This window comes from Tachypleus tridentatus, unplaced genomic scaffold, assembly GCF_004210375.1.
Source record: "Tachypleus tridentatus isolate NWPU-2018 unplaced genomic scaffold, ASM421037v1 Hic_cluster_2, whole genome shotgun sequence".
NCBI classification, from domain to species: Eukaryota; Metazoa; Arthropoda; class Merostomata; order Xiphosura; family Limulidae; genus Tachypleus; species Tachypleus tridentatus.
Window position 1 is genome coordinate 60,290,777 of NW_027467782.1, and position 13,021 is coordinate 60,303,797.

Sequence of the window (13,021 nt, forward strand, 5' to 3'; positions counted from 1 at the left end):
GACATTTCCCCAAGAGCTTACCCCCGTTGCTAGGGACATTCACCCACTGCTTACCACCCATTGCTAGGGACATTTCCCCCACTTCTTACCCAGTTGCTAGGGACATTTCCCCCACTTCTTTCCCCCTGTTACTAGGGACATTTCCTCCAATTCTTACCACCATTGCTAGGGACATTTCCTCCACTTCTTACCACTCATTGCTAGGGACATTTCCTCCACTTCTTACCACTCATTGCTAGGGACATTTCCTACACTCTTACCCCAGCTGCTAAGGACATTTCCCCAAGGCTTACCCCCGAGCTAGGGACATTTCGGACACTGCTTACCCCATTTGCTAGGGACATATCCGACATTGCTTACCCCGGTTGCTAGGGACATTTCCCCCAGTGCTTACCACCGTAGCTAGGGACTACTTTCCCCCCATTGTTAGGGACATTTCCTTCACTGTTTACCCTTGTTGAGAGGCACATTCCCCGACTGAATACACCGGGTTGCTAGGGACATTTTCCCCACTGGTAACCCCGTTGCTAAAAACATTTCCCAAGTGCTTACCCCCGTTGCTGGGGACATTTCTGGCACTGCTTACCCAAGTTACTAGAGACATTGCCTTCACTCATTACCCCCCTGCTAGGGACATTTCCGATTATGCTTAACCACATTACTAGGAACATTTCCCACACTTCTTACCCAGTTGCTAGGCACATTTACCCCACTGCTTACCACCCGTTGCTAAGGACCTTTCCCCCTGCTTATCCACCGTTTCTAGAGACATTTCCCAACCTGTTTTCCCTGTTGCTAGAAAATTAACCCCACTGCTTACCCCCGTTTCTAGGGACATTTCAGACACTGCTTACCCCATTTGCTAGGGACATATCCGACACTGCTTACCCTGATTGCTAGGGACATTTCCCCCAGTGCTTACTACCCATTGCTAGGGATATTTCCCCCACTGTTTACCCCAGTTCCTAAGGACATTTCCCTAAGAGCTTACCCCTGTTGCTAGGGACCTTACCCCACTTGTTTCCCCTGTTACTAGGTACATTTCTGTCCATTCTTACCACTCATTGCTAGGGACATTTCCTACACTCTTACCCCCCTTGCTAGGGACCTTTACCCCGTTTCTTTCCCCTGTTACTAGGTACATTTCCTCCAGTTCTTACCCCGTTGCTAGGGAAATTAACCCCACTGCTTACCCCCGTTGCTAAGGACATTTTCCCCACTGCTTACCGCCGTTGCTAGGGACATTTCGAACACTGCTTACCCCCGTTGAGAGGCACATTGCCTGACTGAATACACCCAGTTGCTAGACATTTTCCCCACTGATAACCCCCGTTGCTAAGGATATTTCCGAAGTGCTTACCCCCGTTGCTAAGGACATTTCCCAAGTTCTTACCAACGTTGCTGGGGAAATTGGTTGCACTTGTTTCCCCGGTTACTAGAGGCATTTCCTACACTCATTACCCCCCTGCTAGAAACATTTCCCACACTCATTACCCCCCTGCTAGGAACATTTCCCACACTTCTTATCCCGTTGTTACGGACATTTGCCTTACTGTTTACCCTTGTTGTTTGGGACATTTCCGACCATTCTTACACCCGTTGTTAGGGACATTTCCCCCACTGTTTACCCCGTTAAAGTGACCTTTCTCCCACTGAATATACCACGTTACTAGGGAAATATCCCCCACTGCTTACCTCAAGTTGCTGGGGACATTTACCCCAATGCTTAACCCTGATTTTAGGGAGATTTCCCACACTGCTTACCTCTGTTGCCAGGAAGATTTACCCTACTGCTTACCTCCGTTTCTAGGGTCATTTCGGTAACTGCTTACCCCGATAATAGAAACATTTCCGACACTGCTTACACCGCGTTGCTGAGGACATTTCTGCCACTGCTTGCCCTCGTTGCTCGAGACATTTCCCCCCTCTACCCTCACCCGTTGCTAGGGGCATACCCCCCTCTACCCTCACCAGTTGCTAGGGACATTTCCTCCACTTCTTACCACCCGTTGCTAGGGTCATTTCCCCTGTGTTTATTCCTTGTTGCTAAGGACATGTCCCTAAGAGCTTACCCCCATTGCTAGGGACCTTTACCCCACTTCTTTACCCCGTTATTAGGTACATTTTCCCCAGTTCTTACCACTGTTGCTAGGGACATTTCCTACACTGTTTACCACCATTGCTAGGGACTTTTCCTCCACTGTTTACCCCAGTTGCCAAGGACATTTCCCCAAAAGCTTACCCGCATTGCTAGGTACATTTCCTCCAGTTCTTACCACCATTGCTAGGGACAATTTCCCCACTGCTTACTCTTGTTGCTAAGGGCATTTCCCCTACTGCTTACCCCCGTTACTAGGGACATTTTGGACACTGCTTACACCAGTTCTTAGGGATTTTTCCCCCACTGCTTACCCCATTGCTAGGGACATTTTCCTTACTACTTTCCTCCCGTTGCTAGGAAAATTTCCTTCACTATTTACCCCGTTGAAAGACACATTCCTCGACTGATTACACCCGGTTGCTAGGGACATTTTCCCCACTGCTTACCCCCATTGCTAAGGATATTTCCCAAGTGCTACCCCCGTTGCTGGGGATATTTCTTGCACTGCTTACCCCGGTTAGTAGAGACATTTCTTACACTCCTTTCCCCCTTGCTAGGGACATTTCCGATTCTGCTTATCCCCATTACTAGGAACATTTCCCACACTTCTTACCCTGTTGCTAGGGACAATTCACTTACTGTTTACCCTTGTTGCTAGGGACTTTTCCAACACTTCTTACACCCGTTCTTAGGGACGTTTCCCCACTGTTTATCCCCGTTAAAGGGACATTTTCCCTCCTGAATATACCACGTTACTAGGAAAATATCCCCCACTGCTTACCTCACGTTGCTAGGGACATTTACCCCAAAGCTTACCCCTGATTTTAGGGAGATTTCCCACACTGCTTACATCCGTTGCCAGGAAGATTTCCCCTACTGATTACCTCCGTTGCTAGGGACATTTCGGACACTGCTTACCCCGTTAATAGAAACATTTCCGACACTGCTTACACCGCGTTGCTGGGGACATTTCGGCCAATCCTTGCCCCCGTTGTTCGAGACATTTCCCCACTTCTTACCACCATTGCTAAAGAAATTTCCCCCTCTACCCTCACCCGTTGCTTGGGATATTTCTCCCACTACTAACCACCCGTTGTTAAGGACACTTCCACCATTGCTCACCCACGTTCCAAGATACATTTTTCCCACTGCTTACTCCTGTTGCTAGGAACATTTCCTTTACTGCTTACCCCTGTTACTCGGGTCATTTCACACATTGTTTACCCCCTTGCTAGGGACATTTCCTCCACTTCTTACCCCCGTTGCTAGGGACATTTCGGACACTGCTTACACCTGTTGCTAGGGACATTTCTCCCACTGCTTACCCCTGCCTTGGGACATTTACCTTACTGTTTACTTCTATTGCTAGGGAAATTTCTTCCTCAACTTGCACCCGTTAATAGGGACATTTCCCCCACTGCTTACCCCACGTTGCTAGGACATTTTTCCCATTGATTACTTCCATTGCTAGGGACATTTCCCCACTGAATACACCCCGCTAAAGGGGAAATTTCTCCACTGCTTATACCCGATGCTAAGGACATTTCCACCACTGGTTACCACCATTGCTAGGGACATTTCGGACACTGCTTACCCTCGTTTTTAGGGAAATTTCCCCCACTCGTGTTAATATAACACTTTTTACAAAAAGCAAGAGACACTCATGTTAATATAACAATTGTTACAAAGAACAAGAGAGAAAAATGTTAATATGACACTTGTTAAAAGAACAATAATCACTCATGGTAAAATAACACTTCTTGCAAAGAACAAAAGACACTCGTGTTAATGTAACACTTGTTAAAAAGAACAACTCGTATATCTAAAACTTGTTACAAAGAACGAGACACACATGTTAATGTAACACTCGTTACAAAGAATACGACACTCATGTTAATGTAACACTTGTTACAAAGAACAAGAAACACTAATATTAATGTAACACTTGTTACAAAGAACAGGAAACAATCATATTAATATAACACTCATGTTAATATAACAATTGTTACAAACAACAAGAGGACAGGAATTTATATAACACTTGTTAGAAAGAAAAAGAGAAACTTGTTAATGCAACACTTGTTACAAAGAACAAGAGAACTTGTGTTAATGCAACACTTGTTACAAAGAACAAGAGAACTTGTGTTAATGTAACACTTATTACAAAGAACAAGAGACTCTGTGTTAATATAACACTTGTTACAAAGAACAAGAAACAATCACGTTATTATAACACTTCATACAAAAAAAACAAGACACACTCGTCTTAATGTAACACTTATTACAAATAACATGAGAATTCGTGTTAATATAACACTTGTTACAAAGAACAACACTCATGTTAATAAAACACTTGTTATAAAGAACAATAAAACTCGTGTTAATATAACACTTGTTTCAATAAACAATAGACACTCATGTTAATATAACACTTATTACAAAGAAAAAGAGACACTTATGTTAATATAACACTTGTTACAAAGAACAAGAGACACTCGTGTTAATGTAACACTTATTACAAAGAACAAGATACTCGTTTTAATGTAACAGTTGTTACAAAGAACAAGAGACACTCATGTTAATGTAACACTTGTTACAAAGAACAAGAGACACTCATGTTAATGTAACACTTGTTACAAAGAACAAGAGACACTCATGTTAATGTAACACTTGTTACAAAGAACAAGAGACACTCGTGTTAATGTAACACACTTGTTACAAAGAACAAGAGACACTCATGTTAATGTAACACTTGTTACAAAGAACAAGAGAACTCATGTTAATATAACACTTGTTACAAAGAACAAGAGACACTCATGTTAATATAACACTTGTTACAAAGAAGAAGAGAACTCGTGTTAATATAACACTTGTTACAAAGAACTAGAGACACTCATGTTAATGTAACACTTGTTACAAAGAACAAACACTCAAATGTTACATTATAACACTTGTTACAAAGAACAAGAGACAGTCACGTTAATATAACACTTGTTACAAAGAACAAGAGACACTCATGTTAATGTAACACTTGTTAAAAGAACAAGAAACACTCATGTTAATATAACACTTGTTACAAAGAACAAGAGACACTGATGTTAATATAACACTTGTTACAAAGAACAAGAGACACTCATGTTAATATAACACTTGTTACAAAGAACAAGAGAACTCGTGTTAATGTAACACTTGTTACAAAGAACAAGAGACACTCATGTTAATGTAACACGTTTACAAAGAACAAGAGAACTCGTGTTAATGTAACACTTGTTACAAAGAACAAGAGACACTCATGTTAATATAACATTTGTTACAAAGAACAAGAGACACTCATGTTAATGTAACACTTGTTACAAAGAACAAGAGAACTCGTGTTAATATAACACTTGTTACAAAGAACAAGAGACAATCATGTTAATATAACACTTGTTACAAACAACAAGAGACACTCATGTTAATGTAACACTTGTTACAAAGAACAAGAGACACCGATGTTAATATAACACTTGTTACAAAGAACAAGAGACACTCATGTTAATATAACACTTGTTACAAAGAACAAGAGACACTCGTGTTAATGTAACACTTGTTACAAAGAACAAGAGACACTCATGTTAATATAACACTTATTACAAAGAACAAGAGAACTCATGTTAATATAACACTTGTTACAAAGAACAAGAGAACTCGTGTTAATATAACACTTGTTAATAAAGAACAAGACATTCATGTTAATGTAACACTTGTTACAAAAACAAGAGACACTCGTGTTAATGTAACACTTGTTACAAAGAACAAGAGACACTCATGTTAATTATAACACTTGTTACAAAGAACAAGAGAACTCATGTTAATATAACACTTGTTACAAAGAACAAGAGACACTCATGTTAATGTAACACTTGTTACAAAGAACAAGAAACACTCATGTTAATATAACACTTGTTACAAAGAACAAGAGACACTCATGTTAATGTAACACTTGTTACAAAGAACAAGAGACACTCATGTTATTGTAACATTTGTTACAAAGAACAAGAGACACTCATGTTAATGTAACACTTGTTACAAAGAACAAGAAACAATCATGTTAATATAACACTTGTTACAAAGAACAAGAGAACTCGTGTTAATGTAACACTTGTTACAAAGAACAAGAGACACTCATGTTAATGTAACACTTGTTACAAAGAACAAGAGACACTCTTGTTCTTTATAACACTTGTTACAAAGAACAAGAGACACTTGTGTTAATGTAACACTTGTTACAAAGAACAAGAGACACTCTTGTTAATATAACACTTGTTACAAAGAACAAGAGACACTCTGTTAATGTAACACTTGTTACAAAGAACAAGATACACTCATGTCTCTTGTTAACACTTGTTACAAAGAACAAAAGACACTCATGTTAATGTAACACTTGTTACAAAGAACAAGAGACACTCATGTTAATGTAACACTTGTTACAAAGAACAAGAGACACTCGTGTTAATATAACACTTGTTACAAAGAACAAGAGAACTCATGTTAATATAACACTTGTTACAAAGAACTAGAGACACTCATGTTAATGTAACATTTGTTAGAAAGAAAAAGACACTCGTGTTAATATAACACTTGTTACAAAGAACAAGAGACACTCGTGTTAATGTAACACTTGTTACAAAGAACAAGAGAACTCATGTTAATGTAACACTTGTTACAAAGAACAAGAGACACTCATGTTAATGTAACACTTGTTACAAAGAACAAGAGACACTCGTGTTAATATAACACTTGTTACAAAGAACAAGAGACACTCATGTTAATATAACACTTGTTACAAAGAACAAGAGAACTCATGTTAATATAACACTTGTTACAAAGAACAAGAGACACTCATGTTAATGTAACACTTGTTACAAAGAACAAGAGAACTCATGTTAATATAACACTTGTTACAAAGAACAAGAGTGTCTCATGTTAATGTAACACTTGTTACAAAGAACATGAGAACTCGTGTTAATATAACACTTGTTACAAAGAACAAGAGACACTCATGTCTTTGTAACACTTGTTTAATAAGTTCTTTTGCAAAAAGAGACATTCTCATGTTAATATAACACTTGCAACAAAGTTACAAGAGACACTCGTGTTAATGTAACACTTGTTACAAAGAACAAGAGTAACTCATGTTAATATAACACTTGTTACAAAGAACTAGAGACACTCATGTTAATTTAACACTTGCTACAAAGAACAAGAGAACTCGTGTTAATATAACACTTGTTACAAAGAACTAGAGACACTCATGTTAATGTAACACTTGTTACAAAGAACAAAGACACTCATGTTAATGTAACACTTGTTACAAAGAACAAGAGAACTCGTGTTAATATAACACTTGTTACAAAGAACAAGAGACACTCATGTTAATATAACACTTGTTACAAAGAACAAGAGACACTCATGTTAATATAACACTTGTTACAAAGAACAAGAGACACTCATGTTAATGTAACACTTGTTACAAAGAACAAGAGACACTCATGTTAATATAACACTTGTTACAAAGAACAAGAGTGAACTTTGTTAATGTAACACTTGTTACAAAGAACAAGACACTCTTGTTCTTTGTAACAAGTGTTACAAAGAACAAGAGAGTTCTTGTTCTTTGTAACAAGTGTTACATTAACACAAGTGTCTTTTGTTCTTTGTAACAAATGTTACATTAACAAGTGTCTTATTTTTGTTCTTGATAACAAGTGTTACATTAACATGAATCTCTTGTTAATGTAACAAGTATTATATTAACACAAGAGTTCTCTTGTTGTTTGTAATAAGTGTTACAATTAACAAGAGTCTCTTGTTCTTTATGTTACATAACACTTGTTTGTTCTTTGTAACAAGTGTTATATTAACATAACACTTGTTCAAAGAACAAGTGTTATGTTAACATAACACTTGTTACAAAGAACAAGAGAACTCGTGTTTATGTAACACTTGTTACAAAGAACAAGAGAACTCATGTTTATATAACACTTGTTACAAAGAACAAGAGACACTCATGTTAATGTAACACTTGTTACAAAGAACAAGAGAACTCGTGTTAATATAACACTTGTTACAAAGAACTAGAGACACTCATGTTAATGTAACACTTGTTACAAAGAACAAGAGAACTTGTGTTAATATAACACTTGTTACAAAAAAAGAGACAATCTCTCATGTTAATATAACACTTGTTACAAAGAACAAGAGACACTCGTGTTAATGTAACACTTGTTACAAAGAACAAGAGACACTCGTGTTAATGTAACACTTGTTACAAAAGAACAAGAGAACTCATGTTAATATAACATTTGTTACAAAGAACAAGAGACACTCATGTTAATGTAACATTTGTTACAAAGAAAAGAGACACTCATGTTAATGTAACACTTGTTATCAAAAAACAAAAGACACTCATGTTAATGTAACACTTGTTACAAAGAAGAGAACTCGTGTTAATATAACACTTGTTACAAAGAACAAGAGACACTCGTGTTAATGTAACACTTGTTACAAAGAACAAGAGACACTCATGTTAATGTAACACTTGTTACAAAGAACAAGAGACACTCATGTTAATTTAACACTTGTTACAAAGAACAAGAGAACTCGTGTTAATATAACACTTGTTACAAAGAACAAGAGAACTCATGTTAATATAACATTTTGTTACAAAGAACAAGACACTCATGTTAATGTAACACTTGTTACAAAGAACAAGAGACACTCGTGTTAATGTAACACTTGTTACAAAGAACAAGAGACACTCGTGTTAATGTAACACTTGTTACAAAGAACAAGAGACACTCATGTTAATGTAACACTTGTTACAAAGAACAAGAGACACTCATGTTAATGTAACACTTGTTACAAAGAACAAGAGACACTGATGTTAATATAACACTTGTTACAAAGAACAAGAGACACTCGTGTTAATATAACATTTGTTACAAAGAACAAGAGACACTCGTGTTAATATAACATTTGTTACAAAGAACAAGAGACACTCGTGTTAATATAACACTTGTTACAAAGAACAAGAGACACTCGTGTTAATGTAACACTTGTTACAAAGAACAAGAGACACTCGTGTTAATGTAACACTTGTTACAAAGAACAAGAGACACTCATGTTAATGTAACACTTGTTACAAAGAACAAGAGACACTCGTGTTAATGTAACACTTGTTACAAAGAACAAGAGACACTCATGTTAATGTAACACTTGTTACAAAGAACAAGAGACACTCGTGTTAATGTAACACTTGTTAAAAAGAACAAGAGACACTCATGTTAATATAACATTTGTTACAAAGAACAAGAGAACTCATGTTAATATAACACTTGTTACAAAGAACAAGAGACACTCATGTTAATGTAACACTTGTTACAAAGAACAAGAGAACTCGTGTTAATATAACACTTGTTACAAAGAACAAGAGACACTCATGTTAATGTAACACTTGTTACAAAGAACAAGAGAACTCGTGTTAATATAACACTTGTTACAAAGAACAAGAGACACTCATGTTAATGTAACACTTGTTACAAAGAACAAGAGACACTCATGTTAATATAACACTTGTTACAAAGAACAAGAGAAACAATGTTAATGTTAATGACTCTTGTTGTAACAAAAGAACAAAAGAATTCGTGTTAATATAACACTTGTTACAAGAGAACAAGAGAACTCTATTAATATAACACTTGTTACAAAAAACAAGACAACTCATGTTAATGTAACACTTGTTACAAAGAATAAGAAACAATCATGTTAATATAACACTTGTTTCAAAAAACAAGAAACACTCACGTTAATTATAACACTTGTTATAAAGAACAAGAGAACTCATGTTTATGTAACACTTGTTATAAAGAACAAGAGAACTCATGTTTATGTAACACTTGTTACAAAAAACAAGAAACAATAATGTTAATGTAACATTTGTTACAAAGAACAAGAGACACTCGTGTTAATAGAGCACTTGTAATAAAGAACAAGACATTCATGTTAATGTAACACTTGTTACAAAAACAAGAGACACTCTTGTTATTGTAAAACTTGTTACAAAGAACAAGAGACACTCATGTTAATGTAACACTTGTTACAAAGAACAAGAAAGAATCATGTTGATATATCACTTGTTACAAAGAACAAGAGACACTCATGTTAATGTAACACTTTTACAACAGTTAACATGAGAACTCTTGTTACAAAGAACAAGAGACACTCAAGTTAATGTAACACTTGTTACAAAGAACAAGAGACACTCATGTTAATGTAACACTTGTTACAAAGAACAAGAAACAATGATGTTAATATAACACTTGTTACAAAGAACAAGAGAACTCATGTTAATATAACACTTGTTACAAAGAACAAGAGACAATTATGTTAATGTAACACTTGTTACAAAGAACAAGAGAACTCATGTTAATATAACACTTGTTACAAAGAACAAGAGATCATGTTAATATAACACTTGTTACAAAGAACAAGAGACACTCGTGTTAATGTAACACTTGTTACAAAGAACAAGACACTCATGTTAATATAACACTTGTTACAAAGAACAAGAGACACTCATGTTAATGTAACACTTGTTACAAAGAACAAGAGACACTCATGTTAATATAACACTTGTTACAAAGAACAAGAGACACTCATGTTAATATAACACTTGTTACAAAGAACAAGAGAACTCGTGTTAATGTAACACTTGTTACAAAGAACAAGAGACACTCATGTTAATGTAACACTTGTTACAAAGAACAAGAGACTCATGTTAATATAACACTTGTTAAAAGAACAAGAGACACTCATGTTAATGTAACACTTGTTACAAAGAACAAGAGACACTCGTGTTAATGTAACACTTGTTAAAAGAACAAGAGAACTCATGTTAATATAACATTTGTTACAAAGAACAAGAGACACTCGTGTTAATGTAACACTTGTTAAAAAGAACAAGAGACACTCATGTTAATGTAACACTTGTTACAAAGAACAAGAGACACTCATGTTAATGTAACACTTGTTACAAAGAACAAGAGACACTCGTGTTAATATAACACTTGTTACAAAGAACAAGAGACACTCATGTTAATGTAACACTTGTTACAAAGAACAAGAGAACTCATGTTAATATAACACTTGTTACAAAGAACAAGAGACACTCATGTTAATGTAACACTTGTTACAAAGAACAAGAGAACTCATGTTAATATAACACTTGTTACAAAGAACAAGAGACACTCGTGTTAATGTAACACTTGTTAAAAAGAACAAAGACACTCATGTTAATGTAACACTTGTTACAAAGAACAAGAGACACTCGTGTTAATGTAACACTTGTTACAAAGAACAAGAGACACTCATGTTAATGTAACACTTGTTACAAAGAACAAGAGACACTCATGTTAATATAACATTTGTTACAAAGAACAAGAGACACTCGTGTTAATATAACACTTGTTACAAAGAACAAGAGACACTCATGTTAATGTAACACTTGTTACAAAGAACAAGAGACACTCGTGTTAATGTAACACTTGTTACAAAGAACAAGAGACACTCGTGTTAATGTAACACTTGTTACAAAGAACAAGAGAACTCGTGTTAATGTAACACTTGTTACAAAGAACAAGAGACACTCATGTTAATGTAACACTTGTTACAAAGAACAAGAGAACTCATGTTAATATAACACTTGTTACAAAGAACAAGAGACACTCGTGTTAATGTAACACTTGTTAAAAAGAACTAGAGAACTCATGTCAATATAACATTTGTTACCAAGAACAAGAGACGCTCATGTTAATGTAACACTTCTTATCAAGAACAAAAGACACTCATGTTAATGTAACACTTTTACAAAGATAACTCGTGTTAATATAACACTTTTTACAAAGAGCAAGAGACACTCATGTTAATGTAATACTTGGTGCAAAGAATAAGAGAACTCGTGTTTATATTACACTTGCTAGAAAAAACAAGAGACACTCATGTTAATATAACACTTGTTACAAAGAACAAGAGACACTCATGTTAATATAACACTTGTTACAAAGAACAAGAAAACTCGTGTTAGTATAACACTTGTTACAAAGAACGAGAAACAATGATGTTAATGTAACAGCTCTTAAAAAGAATTCGTGTTAATATAACACTTGTTACAAAGAATAAGAGAACTCCTATTGATATAACACCTATGACAAAGAACAAGACATTCATGTTAATCTAACACTTGTTACAAAGAATAAGAAACAATCATGTTAATATAACTTGTTTCAAAAAACAAGAAACACTCACGTTAATTGTAACACTTGTTACAAAGAACAAGAGAACTCATGTTTATGTAACACTTGTTACAAAAAACAAGAAACAATCATGTTCATGTAACATTTGTTACAAAGAACAAGAGACACTCGTGTTAATGTAACACTTGTTAGAAAAAAAGAAACAATGATGTTAATACAACACTTGTTTCAAAGAATAAGAGAACTCATGCTAATATAAAACTTGTTACAAAAAGAAGAGACAATCATCGTTATTATAACATTTGTTACAAAGAACAAGAAACACTCACGTTATTATAACATTTGTTACAAAGAACAAGAGAACTCGTGTTTATGTAACATGTTACAAAGAACAAGAGATATGTTAATATAACACTTGTTACGAAGGACAAGAGACACTCGTGTTAATGTAACACTTGTTAAAAAGAGCAAGATACCTCATGTCAATATAACACTTATTACAAAGAACAAAAGACACTCATGTTAATGTAACACTTGTTACAAAGAACAAGAAACAATCATGTTGATATATCACTTGTTACAAAGAACAAGAGACACTCGTGTTAATATAACATTTTTACAAAGAACA